Raw genomic sequence first — 24,094 nt, forward strand, 5'->3', positions numbered from 1 at the left:
ACAAAACAGTAAATTCTCACATTTCGAACTCCCTCTTGATAAAAATAAAAAAATTTGATTATTCAAATATATGCTGACTGAAAAACAACATTCAAAATAGATATTAAAAAATGGAAAGATGTCTTCATGTTTAGGACCCAGAGAAGGAAAGGTTCCTATTCATGATCATTGTTGCACTAAAGACTCTGTCTATGGCACATACTCTGTCAAACCAGATGCTCAAATGGCCACACAACATTGAAATCAACTTGGTGGTCTGAAGATCCTTAAGCAGTTCTTGAGAATGTGAATTTGGTTCCCATGGATCAGTTCCCTGTCTATAAAGCACCAAAAAGTAGTTTTCTATTTCACAGTATGCTTCGTAGATGCATTGTCAGTAAATGCAACACTTTCATGATGGAGACCATAGCAGAACATTGTCATGGATGTAACAATCAAATTTTTAACTTTTCTATGTTCAACACCTACATCTGAAATTCATATGGTAAGCTATTTCAATTGAAAAATTAAAGAAAATAAAATTATAGAAATACAGAAAGTATAGATTTTTATTTAATAAAAATTAAAAATAATTGAATTCTAAAAATACTGTGTTAAACTTTATTCCATATGAAGGGATTTGAATTTTGTCATAATTGCTTAAAAGCACAGGCAGTATAAACACATGGACTTTATGCATGAAACTTGGCTAACTTAAGCAACTGTCACACTCATAGTGACAGCAATTGGAAGTTGTCTCCTCTTGTAGAGAAAGAGTAAGTTAGAAAAGAGAAGTTTTTTGTGGTTGAAACTTCCCTTTCTGTGGTAATGACTTAGCAGTGTCTCTCAACTTATAGCTTTTATCATGCAATGTGTATGAGAGGGATGAGCAAGTTTATAGAAATAAGGTAGCGAGTACATACTTCATTTTATTTATTTAATATCTTGAATTATTAAAAAGATAGGTGGTACTTGGAAGATAGTTTCTATTGTTGTATGAATTATCAACCAGCAAAAGGAGCAATGTGTTGACAGATATCTTGACCGTGAATTACAACTTCAGGGATGGAACCATGAAGGGTAAAAAAAGAGTGAATCCTGGTGTATATATACCTAGAGTGAACAGAAGCCTACAGATACATGAGAACAATATAAATGGGCATTAATTATTTTAGGATTAATTCCTTTTTAAACAATGAAATGTAGAAGGTCACAGAGTAGAGACTCTCTTTGTTAAACGACATTTAACACTAGGACAAACTCTCTTGGTAGACTGGTAACAGCCTATAGTGCTTTTAATCCATAGGTCATTGACTTGAATCCGTCTCAAAATGCTAATGATTAGTGGAAGGTCAAAGATCTCTTCACTGATCTAGACATTTATGTTCAGAAAAGGGCAATAAAATACAAGAATAAAATGAAAGACAAAAGAAAAATTAAAAAAAAAAAAAAAAGGAAACAATTGATCTTTTTCTATTACAAAATACTGAAAAAAAGATTTCCTTAAGGATATTGCCTGTCTTTGCTTATAAAGGTACCATTGGAAGAAAAGTGTTATATTTACTTTTCAGATAGTACAGAGTAAAGGAATAGATTAAAAAACAGCATTATATTGCACCATGTCCCTAATTCATGAATGAAAGTAAGTGACTTTAACATCTACCTTGGACTAGGAATTTTGATTCAAGTCTTTTCATCTAATGATGTTATTTTTGTGCACTATATTAGTTTTTTAAATTGCTTTGTTGTGTTGTCTTCTTTTTTCTCCTGGTCATGGACAACTGAACCAGAACTAAGATTTGATTAAACTCCCTTTATCTAAGCTGTTTGACTCAGAATAGAATCAAATCTAGAACAATTGCTCTGTGAAGAATTCCACAGCCACAGTCGAAGAAAAGTAAAGCCTTATTTCCTCCAGCCTTGTATTGTGCTCCACTCAAATATTGACCGTGAGGAGATGTCCACATGGAGATTTAAGTGTACTCTAAATATGCAGCATATATTTCTCTGCACAGCATCCTCACATAAATAATCCAAAGAGTATCAGGCTTTGAAATATATCTACTTGCAGGCTACACTCGCAGCTCCTATGACATCTCCCTGCTGGACAGTTACTCTTTTGCTGTCACTGGGTTTTACATTCTTCCAACTCCCAGTAGAGAAATTACACCAGTCACAACTCTGTCTGCAGCTCTAGAGTATGGGGGTTCCTCATTTTTTGAGATGAAAATTGTCTGAGAAAATTGACAATGTTTTTCTTGTGTTTTGATTCAGCCTCTTACTAGCACTGCCCTTGCCCAGGCTGCATGTGGAAGGCCCTACTGTATTCATCAGACCCCATTCAGAGCCACCTCACAGAGTTTTTATTGCTGTCATCTTCACAGGGAAACCTCATGTGGTCATGCAGAGCCAAGCTCCGATTCAGCAGAGCTGGTCTCCTTTGCACTGCCCACAGTGGGCCAAAAGCAGAGCTCCCACGTGGGTATTGGTTCTGCAGAGCATGTGACTCTGTGCCAGCTCTGCCTGGAACCAGGAACATCTCACTCCTGCTGAGGACCTGAGTAAACACCAAGTCTCCCCTTCATGCCACCCACTCCTCAGAGGTCCTTCCTCCAGTGCTGCAATCATTTTTTATGGTGAAATTATGTGAGGTAATTTAGGTCAGGTAAAGAGCAAACTTTGAACTAGAATTTCTTAAACATGCAGCTTGTTGCTGGAGCCAGAGAAAATTTTGTAATTAATGAAGTCTATTAATTTAGATACAATTCTATCAAAGACATCAACTTTTTCAGGTGTCTTTTGGAAAAGTTGAAAATGCTGCTGCTCCTACTTTCCCCTTTTGCACTCGCAGCTCCCTATCACAGTAAAGACATTTTTCACAGTAGAAAAAGAGGGTATTTTTATTTTCATTCTTCTGTCTTTACTATATCCCCTTCCCCAACTCAGACCTCTCTGTTTCTGACAGCGTCACTGAGAGTCAGTGACTTTCTTTATCCACAGCTCAGCTCCCCAACAGGTTATTGAATATGTTTCAGCATTTTTAGTTGCCCATCCACTTCTGCAATGAAACAGATTTTGTGATCCACAGTGGGAATGGCAGACATAAAAATAATTACAGACAAACTCACATCCAGAAGCTGTCTACAGTGCCACAATTATGCTGTTACATGTACTTCTGGACACTGGGTAACCTGCATGGGCCATTATTTTGACTCCTGTGCAGCATGGTTAATTTGAGTACTGTCAAGAACTAAATTCACACCATAATTCCTGACCATTTCATAAAAGAAAGTTTTCTTTAACAAGTTAAATAGCAAAATGATAACTGTGGGCAAAGGCTTTCATTTAATTAGTGTTTATTGATCTGCCTGTGGTCCAGCAAGTGGATCCAGCCATATCTAACATACAAAAATCATATCTGCTTCCTTCCACCAAAGTTTATAAACACTCTTTCTGCTTCTTTTTTGCGATAGCATAGATCTTCAATAGAACCACGAATGACCACGTGAACTCAGAGGTACACTCTTGGCTGAATTATCTTAACTTTCTTAAATAGTTTTAAATGCCTAACTTTTTGTTAATTAAGCTCTGGACAGATGCTTTTATTCAGCAGGTTTTAGGATGCTGTCCTGTGCAGCTTCTGGGGAGCATTGCTGGACCATTCTACTTTATAGCTCATCACTGTTATCTCTCATTAAGAGACTATCCTGCTCAGAGAACAAGAAAGATTTTCTCATCCTCATTATTTTCTGAACCACTAGTTCCCTGGCAAGAATATTTGTAAATCCAAGTTGTTCATTATGATAGCTCGACAAAAATGTGACCTAAAACTATTGCCACATAAAACAAAAAACAGATTTGGACATAATGGTCATGTTTTTCATAAAATGTGAAAAACATTAGCAATTGTGTATTTATAGCTTAGAAAATACTCTTTAGGTCACAGGTATTTATGTACCTAAATGTAGAAGATACTAACACTTTAATTCAAATGTAATCTGTTATCTCTTTGCTGCTTTGTTAATCCTAAGTTTAGAGACCATTAAATTATAAAACTCTGTTATTAGATGCAGTAAAATGGGGAAAATCATTTGGCAAGCCACACAGAGAAAGTAATATGAATCTACTGAAAATTCTGTACATCTTATCTGAAAAGAGATCAATTATAGGCTAAAAATCTCTTTGGGCTATATTCTGTGGTTTTAAAATAAGTGATGTAATTTGAATGTGCTGCTTTCAGACTATTAAAAGGCTAAGTAAGCCATACCTAAATTTTTATTTCGCTATTCTGGTTAATAGTTATATTGACAAATATCTTGCAGAAACAGGCATGGAATGCTTTACTCTACATCACATAGCACCCCGGTAGTGTGTGCTTGTAAAAGGAAAACTGAACACATGCAACAGACTCAAAATGAGTAATTCACACCTCCTCTCTTAAGCACTTAATACAGCAAATCAGGAGGCTGTCTGGGTCTACATGTCACAACACAAATGTCCAGACTGAGCCTGAAGAGGCTAATCTGCACCCTCTAGTGACCCAAACTAGTTGAAACATTGGCAGCTACGAATTACTGAATGACTTGGAACATTTCTCCCCTAGTCAAGACCGCTATTGCTCTATTACCGTTTTAGGGCAAATAGTCAAAAACTTCAATAAAATTGAGATAAATGAACCGCACCAGGGTATGTAGAAACCTCCACAAACCTCCCCCAGCTGCCAGCCCAGCCATGAGCAGCTGTACAAGGTGTAAAACAGGCCCATAACATCCAGGCTGTTTGCTCAGTCCTCCCTGCCACCCATCCCCAAACTCGGCAATCCCAGATCACAGACCAGGGGGGTCTGTGAGCTCCAAGCAATCCCTGCATTGCATTTCCCTGCCACGGGAGGGTTGTGCCGCTCCCAGCTTCCTGCAGCCATGCAGCAGGGTTGTTGTACAGATTAGCCTGGGGCAGCCTTGAGTGCATCTTCCAAAAATAAAGGCAGTTATAGGAATCTGCTGTGGCAAGCATGCATGTGTATGATACTCATTTACTGCAAGCCTAGTGATTTAATAGGATTAAATTCTGATCAGCAGAGAGAAGATTGATCATAGTAATGAGAAGATGGCTAGAGTACATCTGGCTCAATGGCAAACTGGCTTGAGGAAGAAAGTGATAGAGTTCAGTGGCCATTATGAAGGAATCATATTGGACCTCAGGCTTATTCACTATATTAAGTGAGCAACACTGTAGGAAAATTGGATCGGCTAGCATTCCCTTTTTTAGGTAAGCATCTAATGCTTTGCTGTGATACTTTATTCGTTTTTCAGTACAATGCAAGAAATGAAATGTTCAAAATAATATGGCCAAAAAAGCAGATTTACAAACAGAGAAGAATTCCCAGCCCAGTAGCCAGTGTAGTATCATATAATGCAGTGTTGGGTGAAGATTATCACGAAGCGATTTTCATGGCTGGATTCAAAATGTATGCTGTCAGTAGTCCTGTTTTTAGCAGCAGTGAACCTGACAGGGAAATCATCTGAGAAAGAATAGACTCCCAGCGTTGTCAAACTGCAAGGCAACTCTCCAAAAGGGACAGCTTGCAGCATACAGATGAAGTAAAGGAAACTACAGGGGATTAGACTATGGTAAAGTATAGTATAGGTGCTCATTACTTAGAGGTAAAGCAAGCAGAAAAAGAAAGTTTAAGCAGTGGACTCCAGGGAATTACTATGGAGAATAATTAAAAATATGGAGGAATGCTATTGTGCTGAAATAAGAAAAAGGGAAAATTTAAAGATTAGGAGGAAAAAAAAGGTCAAGGGAGTAGAAAAGGCAGTGAAACCTGACGACTGCAAATGTGCTTTCCCACCCTCCTGGTACCCTTGGAGTTGATAAGGAGAGATTGGCAGAAAGCAGGCAGCACGACCAGCATATCCAAGTGCAAGCAGCAGACACTTTTAATGAAAAACAGTAATTGGAAAATGTCCACTTCAAAACTACTTTTGCCAGAGGTGTTTTGTTGGGTTTTTTCCCCTGTTCTATTTTGTATTCTAGAACTTCATTGTTGGGAGGTTTTGCTGGGTTTTTTTGTTGGCAGAGGGTTTTGTTTTAATGGGGCCATTCTGTCATCTTTTCATTGCTGCATTTCAGTTTCGATTTGCTGCTTTGAAAGCGTAATAGGAATTTAGTTAAACCCGAAAGTTTATCATACAGTGAATGCGCAATTTTTAAACTTAGGGATAATCTTATCAAGAAATCAATACATGACTTCAGGAAGTGTGAAAAGTCATTTAACAAAAGGAAAATCAAGATTTTTTTCAAAAGCTGCAAACATCTTTTTTATGCCATTATATTTTAATTTTACCACATTTAATAATAGGTCTCTCTAAAGGGTCCATCTTTTTTTAGTTGAAGTCATGAAGCAGAAGCAGTAAATAACAACTTCCCTAATGTTCATTATCTGATTAAAGAAATTGAGGCATGTAACACTGCAGAGGTTAAAAGACAGGGAGGATTAAAGGATGAGTGTAGCTAATTAAGGAACCAACCCTGCAAACAATTACATACATGGTTAACTTTAAGCACTTCAGCATTAATAGGACTACTCACATGCTTAAGTTAAGCACACATGCTTGTGAACTGGAGCTTGAAGACCACATCCTATGAGATGTTGAGAACACGTTAAACATTGAAGGCAACAGGATTGCCCTGATTCCAGTGGGAGCTGGATGTTGTGCACTTTCCAGTACTAGGCTTCAGGATAGGGTAACACAGGCTGATTGGGAAGAGGTTGTTTACAGAGGTTTCACAATAAGTCTTCCTAGGTAAATACTGGACTGCATTTTTTTCAGAAGCATTCTGAATCCAGCCTTCACTGATGAGCATTTATTTTTAATAATCTTTCCAAGATCGATACTGAAACTAAGAACATTTTTTACTCTATCAGTCAGTAGTATAGACAAGCTGAAAAGGATCTGTTCCACTGGGGTGGGTTGGTACAAGGTATGCTGCCTGCAAGAAGTGGGTTTCAAAAAGGTTCAGTTTTACTTCTCGAGCTCCATTTTATGCAGTAGCATAAAGTGAGCTACCTCATTCACACATTTGGGGTCATGTCAAGGTCACAGTAACAACCCTATATAGCCAAAACCTCATGCCCAAAGGACATATAGCAAGTCTATATTTGATCCAGACATCCATTGTTCCCTAGGAGATTGAAGTCAGTATCCCTTGTCTCTCCTGTAGTGATGATCTTTCTTAATTCAGAAAAAGCACAGAATCATTGATCCAGTAGGATTTCTTCAGTTTTCCAGTTTAAATTTTAGAAGCACAAGTATCTGTAAATTAAACAAGCAAAGGAATCAAATGTAGTTTAGTCACATCTTCTGACAGTCTTAACTGCCCACTCTAGCTGGGAAAATATTTCTTACACTGTGTTTTGTTTGCTTTTTCCTAGGAAGAAGGAATGGCTATGGATATGTTCTCTTGGGTTTGTTGTTTTGGTTTTTTTCTTCTCCTAGTGTGCCAAAAGGAAAGAGTTTGTTTGGCATCATGCTCTATGTCGTTTATGGTCTTTCTGTATCATTTCCAGAGAAAGAAATAGTTCTTGACACTGATTCCGAAATTAGGATTAAACTGTCAGCATTATAACTGCCAACCAGTTGAGCAGACAGTAAAATGATGAAAAGTGAGAAGACAGCCTTGTCTTAGGCTGACTGTATCTCGGTGTCCTATGGTTTCCTCAGCTGGAATCCATTAAAATAATTTAATTTTATTTATTTATTTGTTTTTCAATTCAAAGGAGATGACCTTTTTTAAACTAAGCTCTGTAAAAACTTCAGGCGTTTTCTCAGCTGTTGTCTTCACCAGTCAGACTCCAGTAGTAGTGGCAACTGGGAAAATTCAAAGGCTGGGAGGGGAAGGCATGGAGGAGAGGAGGAATTGACTTGATTGATTGGGCTATTAGAGAAAATGTCCTTTGACACTGAAACTCTTCATTATTGTTGACTGTCTGAGGCAGTCTCTGAAGAGACAGTGGGATTTACAGGGTTGCACTGGTTGTTGTTCCCCTTTGTGGTGCAAAGTCTGGAAGCAGACCAACTGGGAGATTTTAGATGCCAGGAGTAATATGTGGCTGCTCAGCATTAAATTCCTACTCACTACAAAGATCTGTCATTTCACAGAGACATCATGCTCCTCACTTTCAGTAAGTTTTCCATACTCTGGATGAGAAAGTAGCCTCAGCCTAAGAACTCCTCCAGAAGAAGGTGAGATTCGCCTGTCTTCCTCCTCAGCTCTCACATTAGGCAGGTAATGCTAGAAATAATTTCTTTTCTGCCTTATAAGAGAGTGTCCATTAGGAAGTCACAGATTCTCCCCATTGTGTTTATTTGCCCCACTCACACACTCCCAACGCACATTTGGAAAAAAAAAAAAAAAAAGAGTTTTCATAAAAGATAGAATTCACAAATAACATTTTCAGCAGTACCTTTTGTGCAGTCATAACCCTTATGTTGCCACTGTGGATGCCCCTGTTAGTATAAGAAGGGCCAGATGACAGCCTGACATCCTCCTTTTCTGCAGTCATCTTGTAATGGTATCTTGCTTCTCATAGCACTATACTGGGGTTTTGGCAAATTTTAGTTAAATTTTAAAGATTACTGCCACAACTCTAGTGCCCCTGAAAACAGGAAAGGAGAGTTTCCATAGCCTATCCAGAGGGTTGGCAGCCTACCTATCATTCCTGTATTAGTACCTGCACATCATTCCCATGCCACTCTGAGAGCCTCCACCTGACACGCAGGCTTTGTGCAAGACTCAGCAGGAATATCTCAAAGCTGGTTCCTGTGCACCTGAGAGGCCATTGCTGGTTCCTTCACCTTTGTTGTTCACTTCACTGAGACACCTCAGGGTGGATGCCTCCTAGAAGCTGTGAGCATCTGCACAGTGACAGGCTCACCTGGCCCAGCCTCTACCAGAGTGACCTGCCAGCTGCAGCTTTGGGCTGCGGAGCACAGAGGAAAATTTGGCCTTTGCTTTGCCCTGGAGTCACCCCTTAGAATTTCCAATGACAGTATCTTCCAAAGACCCTAATTCTTCTTAAACCTTGTGTAATTCAACATCAAAGATCATATCCAGCTGTGCTCACTATTGCTTTTTTCCCTCTTCAGATCCAAATCTGTCGCTAACTGCATTTTCAACTTTTTCAAGTTCCTGTGTCTTTTGAAGTGTCACTATGCCTGTGCTCCCCATAGCCTATTCCCCAACCTGCTTTGCACTGTTATCAAGGACTGAGTGATCCTTTGTCCCAAATCCTCAAAGGAATATTTCAGTTCTTTATACATTTCTGAGACAGTTCTGTCCCTTGGCCTGTGCACTTCTTAATTTACTCTTAACATTCGATGCATTTTGTTATGGGCACTTAAAATTCACTCTTAACTTTCCTCATTTCAATCAACATCCACACAGGGACGCTTATATGTGTCTTGAATTGTCATTTTATTAAAACCCTTTGCTCTTTTACCATTTAAATTGCCATTCTGTATAATATCATTTGCATTTGCATGGTACCTTCCCCCATAAAAGACAAAAGCTTTTATTCTCTCTTAACAGATGAGTAAAATGGAATCAGAGAGATTAGAAAGATGTCTTTGCAGCTCAATATAACTATATGGTCTCCAGTTCATGAGCTTAATTGCATTGGAGCAAAATATTGTAAGCATGATAGATTGACATGTAAATCAAAGTGATATAAATCACAGATCTGAATCATGGAACCTTTATTTGAATAACTGCTTTTAATCTTGGTTTTCATTTGACTTATCCTTGTTATTCTAAAAATGCTTGCTCTTAAAGTTGTGCATAATCATTCAAAAGTGGAACTGCACATAGCCTTTATTCCAGGTGGATATTTCTTACTACATACTGTTCATATATGTGTTTACTCAAGCAGAAATTTTAACATATATCAATTCAAATTCTATTGTAGAAACCTTAATTTACATTAGAAAATATTTCAATTTTATTAGACAAGGTATTTTTCAATTTGTATCAAGCTGAATGTACAATTACAGCATAAAAGATGTACAAATTGAGATTTAGAAAATATGTTATTAGTAACCCATTTTTTTCTTCATTACTCAATAGCATCATTTATTAAAACATATACTAGCATTACATTTGTATTAACTACACTTAGTGAATGGGAAGTTTGTTTCTTGTCACTCTAAGCCACATATTAGGACTCCAAATCTGCAGTAGAGGCATAATGAGATTTTTCAAAACTGCACTGACAATCAGGTGCCTGCTTCCAAAGAAATCAATGGATACAAGGTGACCTGTAGGTAGTCTTGAAAATTCCCAGAGGCATCTGTTTGCAAATGTTCTCAAAAAGCTGTGCTGGGGACCTTCAGATTTCTGAAATTAGTTGAGTTCATCCTCACTTGCTGTGTCTATTCATGGATTTCGAAATAACAAAATAGGCTGTTCTTTTCAACTCAAAATTGATATCATTACTATGTGTGACTTATTTGGAAAAGAAGCACATATTCTCTCTGCTCCTGCTAAACTGCAGCACAAAGTCATTTGGCCAAAAGCTTTTCTGCAGTCCTGAAAATACTTACACCTACAAAAGTAAACAGAACCCATCATCTGTGCTGTTACAGAGATAGATGTAGAAGATATATTTAATCAGTAATACATTATATATGTTGTTAATAAAAAAGTTGAGAGTAAAAATAAATTAATATTTAAATTAATGTTTAGTTGATAATTTGAAAAGCAACATTTTTAACTCATTCTTAAGTAGGATACTTATTAATTAAGCATGGTTTTGTTTAGCAGCAAATTATACTAAGTCCAAGTCTTAACACATGCTTGGTCCACACATAATTTCACATTAAATTTTCAATAGTTTTAAAATTAATCTGTTTTTTTAATATATTTTGCATGACTTCTCTGAAAAAAATATTTTCATAATCTGTTCTTCCCTTGAGCTAGCAGTGAACTTCAGGAAACTTCTCAGATTTTCTCAGCCTGAACCCTGGTTTCTATCCATGGTTGTCAAAACCCTCTCAAACTCCCTGATAGCTGCACTCTCACTATGTGATTCCTCAGCCCTTTCCCATGCAGGTTATTCTACTGTTGCTTATCCTTTAAGCAGACTTTTATTAGAAAGTGATGAGCAAGCTTTTCAGAGTCCTAGATCTTTCCCCAACTAACACAACAAGAAGAAACAATCAGAAAAAAAATAGAGTAATCTTCTGTGGGATCTGTGTGCACAAAGTGTGTAGCAAGAGATGTGAGAGGAACCAGAAATGGCAGATGGGGGAGAAGGATGGAGCCAGCCTGGCCATGAGGAGCAGATGAGCCCATGGCATCCAGGAGTCAGAGCCCTTGCAGCCTCTGTGCTGTTGACCTGGGGGGCAGGTGGTCTCAGTGCTGCAAAATCAGCATGTGCTCAGATTGACTGTGCCCTGAGCAGGGCATCCCTGGCACAGGCCATGCCATGAGTGGGGCATCTCTGGAACAGGCTGTGCCCTAAGGGGCCACCTCTGGAGCAGGCTGTGCCCTAACAAGTCATCCCTGTGTCTTGTCTTTCTGCTGTTTTCCAGTATTTGGTCAGGAACTGTTCAAGGCCTGACTCCTAACACGCTCCTGGCTAAGCCCGAATGGCAGCTCTGCTGCAGGCTCCTGATGGACACAGCGATGCCATCACTAGAGCTGTCCATGGGTGGAAGGTGCTGCACCATGGCCCCCCACGAGGCCACAGCTAAGGGCCACACAGGACAGGAAAGTGGGGTGCAGCCACCCTCTGAAAACCCTCCGACCTGAGGGAGCGCTCCCATCAACAGCCATGTGCCAAAAGCTCCACTTAACCTGCCCTAACACAGAGACCAGAAAACATTCCCTACCAAAGGGTGTTTTTTACAATGTGACAATTGTCATGCTGTGTACAAAGAAAAGTAGACATTTCAGTTTGACATACTAAGAATTACTATTTCAATTCTAACCAGTAATTTTAAATAATTTCCATTTTATTCTAAAGAATGACATTTTAAGAGCTTTAAGAAAGAAATGTTTCATAATTTAATCAAAGGAAATGTTTCATCATGTTAATTTTTTTCTTTCTTTCTGCTTTCCTTTTCCTTCCAGCTCACTGCAAATGTGAGCATTCTTTTGTTTTGTTTCAGGTTAATCCAATACAATTTTCATTTTGACAGATCTTCAGGCAAATCACAGTATCTGTTATTTATACTGTTCTATCTTTTAAAGCAGTGATATTCACTGCTCACCACTTTAAGGACAAATTGAGGCCCTAATCCTGTAAAGACCTACCTATTTTTATGGGTAGAACTGCTTACTGAGCATAAAGTTAATCACATTAAGCTTGTAAAGAACTAGACATACTAGAATGGAAAACATTAGAGATGTGCAAAGTAGTATTTTGACTTTCAAGCACTTCTCCCTTTCTCTGCTTTCTCCTCAGAAGGATGAGGGACTAATTCAGGTGGAATTTAAAAAAAAAATAGTTAGAATCTACATATTTTCTTTCATTGTTTGCAGAGAACATATTCTTGTTATTAGTTGTAGGTCAGTTTAAAATAATGTCTGCCTGCTCAATTCAGCTTCAAATATTTTATTCCAATCCTTTAAAATACCATATAAATAGAGTGGGTAAGAGCTGGGCAGACACATAGAAAATTATTGCTCACCTTAATTCAGAAGGTGCTCGGAGTAAATCTTTTTTTTACAGCTGGGATAATGCCCTATTTGCTCTCCTTTCTCTCCTCTTCAGGCCACAGATCCCAGAGTTTCTGACCAAAACAAAAGACACTGTGCTCTTTGCTAAACCTTCTTTGCCCTCTCTTCTACCCGAAGTGCCTGGGAGCATGCCTCTGCTGGAGATTTCACTCAGTGTTACAGGGTGTGGGGGTTTCAAGCTGGCTCACTTTCATTTTCTTTTTTTTTTATATGTGGAAAGCAAAAATCGTACACAACTTGAGAATGCTTTACATTCAAACAAGTGAGAGAGAGTGAGGAACAGGCTTCATCTCAGTTTTTTGCCTCAACCAGAATTTGAAATAGGCTTTTGTCAAAATATATTCTAAAAGAGCAAGGGAGATGTTAATTTTGGCATCCCCAGTTCCACCTGGGTCGTACTCCTCCTAATTTCCTTCCTTTTGCTCTAATTTTCAACCTCTTTGCTGTAATCTGGCTGCACTTTCTCATCAAGCAGTTCTCATCACTCAAACAGTCGCAGCCTCAGAGACCTACGTGCACAATACCTCACAGATACAGATTGGAAACAAAAGGCATTGTTCCCACGCTGGGAAAGACAGAAATAGAAGTTAAGAGAAAAAGATTTCCTAGGACTGGGAAGTCTGAGAGCCATTGAAAGCTCTAAGGCAGCCAGGTGTAAATCCATACCTTTATGCTGCAAAAACAGCTGGACTTTTGTGTGGGTAGTGTCAGGCAGGTTCTGCAGTGCCAGAGCGTCACCTGTGTACAGCTGATATTGTGACGTACTACAGGACAAAATGCAGATTTTATTCCTGGGGTAGGAGTTCAGGTTTAAACATACACTGGAGCTGCTGACCATGGTTTGTCATTTAGGGTGCTCCAAAGATTAGACTGGGCTCTGCCAGTGCAGGTGCTCGGCCAGAGTGGCTCTGAAGGCTTGTCTTCGTTGCCTTTGCAGTGATGTAAGATCAGCCTGGCTGCCAGAGGCCCTAGTACAGAGTCAAGACATGCTGACAGAGGGAATTTTTTGGCTGGTATAAGTGCACCACATTCCTGACTGACATAAGTGAAGACAGCATTTTTCCGCCGACACAGCTGAGCACACAGAAGAGGTCTGCCAGTGTAGCTAAGAGAACCAGAAGTGTGGATTAATTTTTAAATCTAAAAAATAATTATCTGTCATGATTGTTCCAGAAATCTTGAAAATATAATGCCAAAAGGCTCTAGAACTATAAAACAAAATTTAAAGTCAAGTTTAATATTAAAAGTTCTCATTATTTTCAGTAGTGGGGAAGCATAGGTCATGATTTATTTTTTCTTGCAACTAGAAACATTGTTTGAATCATGAGAGCCCTTCCCTTGTGCCCTGAAACCATTGCAGCCAGTGGAGTCATATGTTGACACAAGTCTCCATTACTTGGGCAGAATCAGGGTGTAAACAGCATATAATGTCTGCTTAAAGGCTCAAACTTCTTTTTTTTTTTTAATCTTTCTGTTACTTTTCAGGAAATAAAAGAGTATTGGTACCTCATTTTTCTAAGTACCCTAAGTATTGGTTTATCAGACAACAAGGATTTTTTTTCATTAAAAATTGATGGTATAGAAAATAGTTAGCATGTAATTGACAGAAAAACACAGAAAAAAAATCTTCTTATAAATCCTCATAACATGTCACTAGTGACAATCCTAATAAAAGTTATCTCAAGCCAGAAGATTAAGGGATTTTTTAACAAGTAAATACAGAAGCAAAGAAGAAATTTAGACATTCAGGTCAGGCTTTCATATAAGTAAATATATTCCTTAATTTATTAATGAAGTTCAGAATCCTGATAAATTGTTTATTAAACAGAACTTCAGTATCTTTTGTGTCTGTATCTGAATGTATTTTAAAGAGTAAGAAAGTCAATACATGAAAGATTAAAATACTGTGAATCACTAGTCTGTCACAGCAGGGTGGCCAAGTCTGCTCCCATTAAAGCTGTCATCGCCATGTTACCTAGAATACTTACATTCAGAGGCTGAGATAAATGTATACATGAAATATTTTAATATAATCAACCAATGAAAATCAAAGTAACCATTAAAAATCTTGCACATCAATGTTCTGCTGCAAATGTCCATCTTCTAATTTAGTACACATTTCAAACTTACCATTCATGAATTTGAAAGAATTTATATCAGTCAGGTTTGCCACTGATGCAAATACAAGGTGTCTTCAAACAAGTTATGACTGTAATTGTGTTTTGTGCCCACTTGACTTGGATCTGAAAGGTTTTCCACACAGCTTGAACAACACACTAAGTTGCTGATAAGACACTCAGAAGCAACTATATGTTAGAATACATAAAACATCTTTAAGCCCAGCACTGTTTGCTTAGAAAAGTAGCCTTTCTGGTTGAAATTTTGCTAGAGATGTTTTTTTTCTTCTGCATATTGTGTTTTGGCAATAAGAATTTCAACCATTGTAAATTAGAAAGATTGAAATGTCTTTTTTTTTTTTTTTTAGAATAGATAATACAAAATGTAAACAGTTAACAGGATTGAGGTGTAATTATACACAACTGGCACTGTAAACAGCTCAAGTTCTCCAATCGAGAAGTAGTTTCATATCTTAGTCTTACATCTTTTATAAAGGAATGGCACACATGGAAGACACTTTACATGGAATGCATTGTTATGACTAATTCCTTTATGCTACCTTATTTTATGTAAAGATGCCTGAGGTGTCAGGTGAATACATAGTTATTTAATAGCATTTATCAGTTTATTCCAGCTTGTGAATCTGTATGAGTGTACATGCTTGTATACAATATGTGTATATAATACATGCTGCATTTTAATACCCAGCTAGCTATTGAAATTACTACACCTTACTGGAGTAGAGTGCAGTAAATTTTGGCATTTAACCACATTATGGTAAGTTCCAAGAAAGAAAAAAAAAAAAAATTAAAAAAAGGCTTTTAGCATGTCTGTTGTACCACAAGTGACCAAAACCATTTAATACTGAAGTTAAATAGACATACTGGGAGAAATATCTAGCCAAACTTTGGAATAGAAGAGCCATTGGTTTTTGAATTTTTCATAGGCCACTGTAGCTCCATATTATCAATCTTTATGAGCACATAAGAGCAGTAAATTAATGAACACGTAATGTGGTTAAGCAATTCACACATTTATTAATGAACATGCTGGAGTTTGTTTTTGTACTTAGAGCGGCATCTAGTGGGAAATCGGGATTATCGAACATCCTTTCCCTGTTTCTTCAGCTCCAAGTAGACTGTTTTCTAAAAAGGAAAATACAGAATCACAGAATCTTCTGAGTTGGAAGGGACCTACAAGGATTATGGAATCCAGCTCTTAAATGAATGGCCCATGCGGGGATTAAACCCACGACCTTGCTGTTATTGGCACCATGCTCTAATCAACTGAGGTAATCTCAGGGTCAAATACTGTAGCTAGGATAGCTATTGAGTGATAAACAGAGCTTTCTTCACGATTAAGTTTTACACTGTTATCAAACAGAAAAGGAAACCAGAGTATTGGAGTGAAATTAAAATTTTGTAGACTTATAAAAACTTATTATCTGCAAACATTAAATAATAACATACCATTAAATAATGCAAACTTGCATATCTCATAACAAATCTTTACACATACAGTTTTAAAGTATTTTATTAATATTAAGGTGGCCATACATTGGGGGAACTGTTGCTCTCCAAATCAAAAGCAAAGCTTTATTCTTGACTGACCTTTTTAAATATATGGTGAAATAATAACTCAAGGTTATGATGTAACAAATGTATTTTTAAGACTTAGAGCTAGAGTGTAGTTTTGTGTAAGGAAATCTTCAGAAAAATAATTCAGTGCAAGTCAGAAGATAGCAAAATTCAGCAAACTTGCAATAAAAAACTTTACAATATACATGTACTTCACAAAGAATGGTTATAAGGAGCTTATCTGCTAGTTAGTTTGCTGTCTGTACCCCCTTTTTTTTTGGTTGCAATTTTTTAAATTATTTCTTATTCCTATCCTACCGTGTTTGTTCAAGAAATAGTGGGGCCAAAGACTGGATATCAAAGGTTGTGGGTTTAGGACAGCAGAACGTGGAGGGAGGTTGATTGTGGTGAGTGAGCATTGGTCAATTTGTGCTCAGTTTATATAAGGTCTTAATTTTGACTGTGACAGAAAGAAAAGTTAAGAGGGAGAGGGGAGAAGAAGTTGCCTTGCAAAACATCTGAAAAATGCAATGAAGACCACAAAGAAAATAGGGGTTATTCCATTTTATAGTTACTGGGTTATCCATATACCTACTGCCTTTCTTATTGAGCATTTCCTATAAGATTGTGCCTGGGCATTATTCTCTGACATAGGAGCTCATGCAGGTCAGCTTCTCTGAAGTCTGCTTTTATGGTTAAGTGACTTGCTTTAAAACTTCAAAATTAAATGGCTTCCTTAAAGGAGTAATGTTCTGTTTAAACAGCTACAGTACAGAGAAGTATCAGAAACTTAGCTGCTAGTTTGTGTTTCTGCTGCTGATTTCAGCTGTGATACTAAGTCAGACATCTTGAAGCATAGTTCATTATATCATTAATTTATAAAGGATACAATGCTGAATTGCTGAGTCTAAGTAAAAGCAGTATGGGGTGCTACTTTATTATTTCTTCTTCCTAAAAAGAAAATTGGAAGTTCTTTTTTGAGTAAATTGGATGAATTGATTCAGGTAAAGGAAGCCACCTGAATCACTGACAAAACTTTAAAAGGATTAAAATACCTTCTGGAAAAATTGGAATAGTCCAAGGTTTTCTTTTGGTGGATTGGATTTGTGTGTGTGTGTGTGTGTGTGTGTGTGTTTACAAACTTTTTTTATTGGTTCTTTGAGAGAGAATTATCCAAGTGCTACAGAAAGGCAATCTTTGAGGAAGTTTTGACCAGACAGAAATGGATTGGGGCAGGGGGAGGGTGTGTGTGCATGTGTGTGTGTGTGTATGTGTGTCAGATACCTGATCTGGAAATATGTTCTTGCAAGATTCCATGTTGTTTGCAGATTCAAGTTCTAGGGAAATGTCTTTTTTTCTTATCTTTACCAAAGATCTTTAGATTTTTTAAGATTGGGGATGGACTTCTTAGTAGCAGGGCCTGTAGCAGGCCAAGGGCAAGGGATAATGGTTTTAGACTGAAAGAGTCTAGATTTAGACTAGATATAAGGAAGAAATTTTTTATGATGAAGGTGACAAAACACTGCAACAGGCTGCCCAGAGGGCTGGTAGAATGTTTTCCCTGGAAACATTCAAGGCCGGGTTGGATGGATCTATGAGCAACCTGCTCTAGTTGAAGACCCATGGAGGTTGGACTAGAGGACCTGTAAAGGTCCCTTCCAAACCAAACCATTCCATGACTCTGTGATTCTGTGATTTGTCACCATTTTCTTAATGGGGATGGGAGATGATTCAGCTGAATTTGAGGCTGGACTGAAAGATTCAGGACTGCCTGTACAGCTTGGGACACAACAATCAATGGTTCCTCTCTCTGGAGGACCATCTCAAAGGAAAGCTGTCTTACTATAACAAAGAAGAAGAGGTATAGAAAGACTTCAGCAAGGGAAGAGTTAGCAAGAGATACTGAAACATAAAGGAAAAGTCTGATAAATAGAAAATGTCATGAAAATTAATAGATAGACAGTAGGAGAGAAAAAGGAGACTGTACAATGGGAAAAGACAGGGACTGAGAAAAGTTCAAAGAACATACTAGCTTAACCTCAGTAACCCTTTCCCACTGGAAGGGCAAAGAATCTCATTTAACATTTCTTAGGTTTCAGAATTCATTGTACTTCGAAAGAATATTTGATAAATTATTTAGACAGTTTCAACTGAGATTGGAAAAATCCCAGCCTGTCAGAAGCTAGGTTAAAAAAGGTTGGTGCTGTATAAATAATTTACTTCTTTGGGGAGGAAAAAAACATACAACTGCTATGTCTGAAGTAGAGAAGTGCTAAACCTGCTGAAGCTCACTAGCCATACAGTGAATTTAAGCCAGCACTACAAACTGAGTGCTCTCATTTAAAAGCAGAGGCTATGCCAAAGCTCAGTTATCAAAAGAAAGTTAACATAAAGATTCTACAATTCAGTTATTTCATATATTCACTCTTTTAACATCACGAGCATAGTCCAGTTTAAAAAAAAAAAATTATAAAAGGCTCTCTTTTCAGTGATTTCTCATAGCAACTAATTTGAATAATGTGAGCTTATCATATCAGTGTTGGGTTTTTCTTAATTCATTAGTTCTATTTCTATAAAGCAGACACCCTCCAGCTTCACCATAACAATCCACCATTCATAGCAGATAGTTTCCATTCCAGTTAGAATTATTTGACATTTCAAGGGAACCAGAACAAGAGGTTTGTTTGTTTTTACGGGGAATAATTAATACTTGTGTTTATTACAGTATCTTTAAGACATATCACCATAGTGATTTTTATATATGTATATATATGTGTTCTATTATGGTTTTTATTTCAGTAAGTAGAAGTGCAGAATCTGGGGACAGCAATGACCTTCTACTGTGACATATCAGCATTATGTGATACTCCAAGTAATGTCTTTTGAGTAGTATCAGCTGTATAGTGAGCACAGAAACTGTCCCCAGTGCCAGCATAGCTTTGCTGGCTGTCATGAGACAACACTCCTTCCCAAAGACACCATTCCAAAGGAAGCTTTTGTCCCATATTCCTCACTGTTTTCCTACAGAAACTGAGGTGACTCAGCAGCATAGGAAGGATAAGGCCCTAAACGCTATCCTTACTTCTTACTTCTGGCCACTGCAAGAGCCCTTCAGTAAATAACAGTCAGCCTGTCACTTAACTCTCTGTATGGCCAATGTACTCAGTGTATTGAATTATATAAATAAATGAAAATATTGTTCTGGCTGACTGTATCAGGATCATCTCAGATTTGTGGCCAGCAAGAGAAAATAAATACTATAGATCTGGTAGGTGACCGATGGGTTAAAGCTCTGCAGACAGCAGGTTAGCTAGATCACAACACCTCAAAACTGTTTGGTGTGTGCCCATATACAAAACTGGAATTCCACTTGTATGCTCCTGCACAGTCTGACTGGCTCACCAGGCACAGGATACTTGCATCTCAAAGTTGCTGTGCAGAGTCTGTCTGGATACTTGTTGGTAGAGTTATTATGTATTCCCTATGCAAAGAAGATGTATTCAGATTTTCAAAGTGTCCCCATTCTGCGAGAACATGCCAGGGCAGCACACCCCACAGTCTGGTTGACCTGTGGGGGAGGTTGGGGAAGCAGAGTCACGACTTTATTAATTCCTGAGAAATTTAACAGCATATCGCCCCCAGCATGACAACATCTACTGCAGGTATGACCACGACCCAACCATGTGCATCCCATAACTAGAAACATAACATTTTCTGTCTATCTTCAGTGCCCTCAGAATGCTTTTTTAACTAACTCATGTAATTTCCTTCTGTAATAGTGATATGAAGAAGACTCCTTTGTTTTGATCTATTAGCCCCAATCACCTTTCAGCTCTGAGAGGCTCTAATGTAAAATTCCTTCTTACACCTGGGGCTTTAGCCAAGGAGAGTGGCAAGTCCCTGCCCTCCTCAGCCTTTGCCCAGGGACCCCTCGGGATGTTTCATGAACTCTGGGCTGGAGTAGAGGCTCCAGCCTCTTGTTATCCTTATTCTTGTCAGCTCTGAAGCCTGTGTTCAGCCAAGATAATTCTCACCAAAACAGGAGGTGCGTGAAACACCAGCTTTAATTTAGTATCTTTATATTCCATATTAAGTCCTTTAAACTGCAAGAGCTTAATGAAGAGGTGATAATAAAAGAGTTGGCAGCTTTCTCCTTTGCACTTACAATGTGTATGTTTACATAATTAGTGGTGAAAGCGTAGATAGATGTTCCAGGTTGTCTAAAAGCACTACAGCTGAAGAAAATGACCACTCTCAGTTTTAGTAGCAGTGTATTTCTATGGTAGGTATGACAACAGCTTGTAAAGTCATATGGCCTTTGCAGAAGGGAGTAAAGTGGGGAACAAGAGAGTTTCCCTGTTAGGGCTGTTTTTCAAAATAAAGTGCCAAATCCACTATCTACGATGGAATTCCCCCATTTTCAAAAAATAAGGCAAGCTATTTCAAACTTACTGCAAAATGGAGTTAATATTTTGTATTCTTGAATTTAAAAAAAACAACAACCAATCTTTAGAAAAATTAAGCAATTCCTTAGTATTTATTGTTGATCCCTTCCAAATGAGGCTTTATTCTTTGCCTGTCTAGATCAAGGGGTTTATTAAGGTTTTTATGTATTTATTTACTATTTTCCAAAATTTGTCATTTGGAGCTTAACAAATGGAGAAAGGTAAGTGGCACTAACTAATTATAACAAAAACTGAAGAAGAAGAAATGGAGGATTAATTTCCCTGTTAAATTTGATGTCATCCTTTGCTTTCAGAATTAGCTGCCTAATCAACATTTCTTTTCTTCACATTTACTTATGTGTGCTACCAGAGGGGAAAAATCACTAATGGATAAATATGACAAAGGATAAAATTAATCTATTTCAGTGTTATTTTGTCTTATATAGATTACTAGTCACTATACAGGAAAATACTGATATGGCAAAAGAAACAAAACTCTTAAGCCCCTCTGCCTTTTATTAAAGCTAATGCAAGCTGGAGAGCAGGCTGCCTGGTGAAGGGGTTTCAAGAGTGTCTGCAGATCCCTTCCCCCTCCCCCCCCCCGAGAATCCAACTGTACTGTTGGGGTACCTCTGTGAAAACAACTGAGACTCAGCCACTAATATGAGATATGTGCCACTTTGGGTTAAATTCTCTGTGTAAAAAATTATGTAATGGCACACATCAGGTGGGAAGTGTAATTTTTAAACTGGTACAATGTGTTACTTCATGTTCTTATTTGCTTGATTGTTGGCGGTAGGAGGTAAGACACAGGAAGGAAATGGAAAGGGACTTTGTGGTATGTGTGTTTGCAGCCTGTTCCTACAAGGTGGCTGACACAGGGAGGGTGTCAGGAAGCATCATTTTATCTAAAATGATGTAGCCCATCACTAGCCTGGCACAGCACTGCCTTCCAGGCATCCAACTGGGGTCTGCTTCAGTGCCAGTGCCCACAGATGCCAGGGACTGAAATGGAAACATGGGCACCACAGCTACCACTGTGGTTATTGGTAGCATAATCACAGGGGCTGGCTTGGGGGAGGAGTATTTAAGCTGCATTTTGTTTCTATTCTTGCATGGCTGCATAACAATTACCCACTTCCATTGAATCTCTCCCCGCTTGCTCCTTGGCCGTGTAGCTACAGGGGCTGCACCACCCAGGCACGCCCCGGCATTGTTTCTCGCCTGTTCTGCACGAGTGGTGCCAGGAGCCCTGCGTGGCCCAGCTGCCTCTGGGATGCCTGGGCAATGCTCTCCTGTTCCCCCTGGTTTCTATTTGCATCTCAATGCCAGAACTGGGCCGATGACCTGGGCTCCATGCACTCACACCACAGCAATAATTGATTTCAGGCCTGAGTAAGTCCATTGAGATCAGCTGAGTTTCTCCAGACTTACACTGCTGTAACCAAGATCAGTTTGTGACATCTGTGTGAACATTATTGCTAAGTATTTGTCCCTTTGCAGTCATGAAGAGCCAAGGACACACTACTGTGTCATATGCTAAAAGAAAAAATGCCAATGAAGGAAGGAAGAACTAGTTTTAAGTTCAAATCTTTTATGATTCCAAGGCAAAGTTGAATGGTATTTAGGTACAGATGGATCTCACAAACATACTATATATAGATCTAAACTTTCATTCTCATGATTTCAAGATATATTTTCCATCAAGTCCAAAAAATGAGTTACCCAAATATTCAGTTTTCTCTTTCTCTCACTGAACTTTATGCTTTTACAGTAATGCTTTGCTAATTATTCATTGATCTGTAGTTCTATTTCCTGTTGTGAAAAAAAAAAAAAATCTGAATTTCTTGAAATCTGAGATAAAACCAAAATTTTAGAGTTCCTCCATGAAAATAAGATGCAGTTCCTGCCTGCTGACTCAGGCTTATCCTTTCTGTGGTAGTAGGTAAGTCTATCCTGTCCAGAATTGTTCCTTTGTCGCATTGCCTTCAACCACCACTGTACAGAAGGGGTCCCCAGGTCTTCCTGAGAAAGGTACACCACATCCACCTGAAACTCCAGACCTTGGTATGTTATTACTTGCCAATGTGAAACATTTTTAGATTATATATGCATAGCTGCATAATGACTTAGAGGAAAACAAATTTCTTGGCAGAGTGGACTTAAACAAAGTCCTAAAAAGTTAAAGCCAGTTCTACAAAGTTCTGTCTTTCTGCTGCCTTTCACTTGCTTTCCTCCAGTATTAATTCTTTTATTTTTTTTACTTTCCCATAGAGCAGCAAGGTCAAGACAGTAAGCCCAGCTCTCTACATACTGGCTACTAGCTGAGGCAGAGCCTTTGATGTTGGAAGTGGGAAGACTTCCTAAGGTACCAAGTTTTTTTTCAGCTAGTAAATAAAAAGAGATGATCCATGCTTTTCAAAGAATGGACATTTTCCACACTGTCAATGGTTCTTCCTAGTTGACTGAAATATAATTCAGGCAGCACTTGAGAAGAATTAACTTCCTAAAATCCTCATTGTCCCTGCAGAGGTGCTTCGGTCCAAATAGACATTTAGTTTCCTGGCTTTGTTCAGTTTTAAGATGCTACTCATTTTAGTGCAACTTCTTTTGCAAATCCCAGAATAAAAAGAAATGTTGCAACTGCACAAGTCAAAGCTGCTTGAAGAGAATGTATTGTAAAATTATCTCTGCATCCTTTTTATACTGTAAAAGTGGTGACAGCACTTTGATGTGAAAAGGATGAGATACAGTAATCTGAGGGGCTGCTATGAAAGGAACGACATGCTTTAAGCTGGAACTATACAGAGAAACACACAGAGTAATGACAGCTTCACACAACAACTAATTTGATTCCTTCTCTGCACCACGGTGAATCATTAAACCACAGACGCCTGCTTATGAGGAGGGAGGCTTCTGAGCAGAGGTCACCTTTCTCCCACATTTTGCCCAATTCACTCGACCCCAGTTACAAAATCAGCAATTATCACCTTTTCTTCCACAGCATTTTGTCTTTGTTGAGTTTACTGCCACATAGAAATCAAAACAAGAAAGCAAAAAAATTAGTGTGTGCTTTTGCAATTGAAATTATTTCTAATTTTTAAGTAGAAATTACTTCTATAGATGGGAAAATTAGTGACAAATATTCTTTAAAAAAAAAAAGATACCTCCTCCTCCTCCCTTCTCCCTGCTCCAACTCCAATTAAATAACAGATGCAAAGCTGGAATACT

At 38.2% G+C, this 24,094-nt stretch overlaps 1 long non-coding RNA gene across 1 annotated transcript in view; it reads left to right on the forward strand.

The window, feature by feature from the left end:
* Nucleotides 1–23,208, forward strand: part of LOC116789826 — a 220,180-nt gene extending 196,972 nt beyond the window's left edge. Inside the window, exon 4 of the long non-coding RNA XR_004358169.1 lies at nt 23,138–23,208. This is a non-coding gene — a long non-coding RNA (uncharacterized LOC116789826). The remainder of the gene's footprint in view (nt 1–23,137) is intronic.
* Nucleotides 23,209–24,094: the final 886 nt, after the last annotated feature.

Source organism: Chiroxiphia lanceolata, chromosome 7 (assembly GCF_009829145.1).
Source record: "Chiroxiphia lanceolata isolate bChiLan1 chromosome 7, bChiLan1.pri, whole genome shotgun sequence".
Lineage (NCBI taxonomy): Eukaryota > Metazoa > Chordata > Aves > Passeriformes > Pipridae > Chiroxiphia > Chiroxiphia lanceolata.